Source organism: Octopus bimaculoides, chromosome 4 (assembly GCF_001194135.2).
Source record: "Octopus bimaculoides isolate UCB-OBI-ISO-001 chromosome 4, ASM119413v2, whole genome shotgun sequence".
NCBI lineage: Eukaryota > Metazoa > Mollusca > Cephalopoda > Octopoda > Octopodidae > Octopus > Octopus bimaculoides.
The window spans coordinates 76,570,226-76,573,181 of NC_068984.1; the positions used below are offsets into that span (position 1 = coordinate 76,570,226).

Sequence of the window (2,956 nt, forward strand, 5' to 3'; positions counted from 1 at the left end):
TATATATATATATATATGATTTGAACCTGAGATATAAACTAATGAATCTAATAACAAAATGATTTTGTTTCGTGAATAAAAACTCCCAATAACTCTCATGGTTTAGTAAACAGAAAAAGAAAGCAATAAAGAAAATTAATTTTTTAACTTATAATACTTACGTTAAGTTGAAATTCCAAAAGCTACATTGCGGTTTTGAAAAATTCTATGCAAAAAAGAAAAAAAAACTCCAATAAAATAAGAATATTGATTGTGTAGGAAAATATGAGAACTAGGTTACACATTTATAGGAAAAATATAGGAACAATGCTACATGTTCATGGGGAAAGATCTATCCAGATGATTATTACTTATTCTATGGGTACTTATTTCAACACAGCTGGTCTATAATTCATCCTCTCCTGGAGAAGAAAAAGAAAAAATTGACCTCGATTTAATATAAATTGAGATTATATAAGAATCTATACCTTCATTTGGCTTGTCAGGATATGCATGACATTATGCTAATCGCTTATAGAAATTTATAGTGCAATTAACACTTGGATAGGTCAATATTTGTTGGCACTCCGTCGCTTACGACGTCGAGGGTTCCAGTTGATCCGATCAACGGAACAGCCTGCTCGTGAAATTAACGTGCAAGTGGCTGAGCACTCCACAGGCACGTGTACCCTTACGTAGTTATCGGGGATATTCAGCGTGACACAGTGTGACAAGGCTGACCCTTTGAATTACAGGCACAACAGAAACAGGAAGTAAGAGTGAGAGAAAGTTGTGGTGAAAGAGTACAGCATAGTTCGCCACCATCCCCTGCCGGAGCCTCGTGGAGCTTTAGGTGTTTTTGCTCAATAAACACTCACAACGCCCGGTCTGGGAATCGAAACTGCGATCCTATGACCGCGAGTCCGCTGCCCTAATCACTGGGCCATTGCGCCTCCAGGTCAATATTAATCAGCTGAATTAGCGTATGAGTATAAGTACTGGCAACCTGAATGAATGGATTCATTAATAGTAGTACTGCACAGCGAGAGAGTAAGTAGCAATATAAGGTAAATTTAGGAGCACGTTTTTATTATAAACACGTTTAACTTCATTGTAGAAAGTAGTTATTCGTTAAGTAACAACTTTGATTACTTTCAATGTTCATTAAGGTATCAGAAATCGGCCACTTATTTCTGTCTAATGATAAAACAGTAGCTTACAGCTATTTGCAGTACACACAAATAAATTGGTCAGCCAACAGTCTATATTTTACGCAGCAAGGTGAAATTTGTGCTCAATAAACACACAAGATCATAAGTTTACTTGTATAGTACTTCTATTATGCAATTAATCAATAATTCCAGTTTTTAACATTTGTACCGTTATGCAAATTAGGCACATCAATCTGATCGCTATGAAATGTTTCTATTAGCAAATTTTTAGATTTTATATCAGTATGCAAATTAGCTTAAAGATATAGGATAAAGATACTTCCCGGAACATGTTGACTCATATGGCCGGTTTCCAGGTTTCCATGGTGAATATATTCCCTACCTGGACGGGGCGCCGGTCCGTCGCAGAATTACTCATTTTTGCCAGCTGAGTAAATGGAACAATGTGAAATGGAGTGTTTTGCTCAAGAACACAACGCGTCACCTGATCTAGGAATCGAAACCATATCTTATGATCATGAGTTCAACACCTTCACCACTAGGCCACGCGCCTCCACATGCAAATTAGACAGATCAGTTTTGTTCTTTCCGAGTTTGAGTTATCCGATACATTGCTACAAGCTCCTCTTCTGTTGGTGGATAAGAATGAGAAACTAATCTTTGAAAAGGCGTCAGTAAGTACTGAAACTATTAACGACAATTTCTTTTTCTGGCCTCTGATAGTAAGATAGTTGATTTACCAACAATATCTACTTTTAAATGCTTACTAAAAGCATAGGTTCGTATGCTTCGTGCTTGTTTGTATAGCTCTATGCAAATAAGCAATCACTCACATCCACACCGGCACCCATTTATCTCCCACACATACGTGCATATGCAGAGTCTCTCTCTCTCTCTCTCTCTCTCTCTCTCTCTCTCTCTCTCTCTCTCTCTCTCTCTCTCTCTCTCTCTCTCTCTCTCTCTCATTAACGCGTGCACGCGTGTTTATGTTCTGTCTCCGCCATTACGGATATAAACCTAAAATGACGTCTTGGGTTCCTATCTTTATCATTTTTTAATATTTTACTTGTTTCAGTCATCGGATCGCGGCCATGCTGGGGCATCGCCTTAAAGGGTTTAATCAAAAAATGATCCCACTATTCATTTCTTTTAAGGCCTGGTACATAATATATCGTCTCTTTTGCCTAACAGCTAAGTTACAGGATGTAAAAAAACACCGGATGGTGGGGGACAAACACGAACTCAAAGACACATCCGCATGCATGCATGCATGCAAAAATACATACTTACATGCATACATACATAGACAGATACACACGCGCGCGTGCACACAGACACACACACACACACACACACAACGGGCTTTCAGTTAGCAACACCACTCAAAGTTTCTTATTTCCTTATTGCCCACAAGGAGCTAAACATAGAGGGGAAAAACAAGGACAGACAAAGGAATTAAGTCAATTACAACGTCCCCAGTGCGTAACTGGTACTTGATTTATCGACCCCGAAAGGATGAAAGGCAAAGTCGACCTCGGCGGAATTTGAACTCAGAACGTAACGGCAGACGAAACACTGCTAAGCACTTCGCTCGGCGTGCTAATTTTTCTGTCAGCTCGCCACCCTATTTCTGTCTAGCAAAACCACTCTCAAAGTTTCTGCCAGCTCGCATATATATATTGCCGCAGAAAATTTATCCATTCTATACATAGAGATATATAAAACGAAAGCGCCGCACTAAAATATATAGTGAGGTTCGATATAATTATCCAAAATTCCCTGAATACAGTGCCTAGCATGAACTC

General features: G+C 38.8%; 1 protein-coding gene across 1 annotated transcript in view; it reads right to left on the reverse strand.

Moving 5' to 3' along the window:
• The window catches only part of LOC106878829 (adhesion G-protein coupled receptor D1), a 40,645-nt gene extending 40,348 nt beyond the window's left edge, over window positions 1–297 (reverse strand). Inside the window, exon 1 of the mRNA XM_014928168.2 lies at window positions 162–297. The gene's annotated coding sequence lies outside the window, so the exon portion shown is untranslated. The remainder of the gene's footprint in view (window positions 1–161) is intronic.
• Window positions 298–2,956: the final 2,659 nt, after the last annotated feature.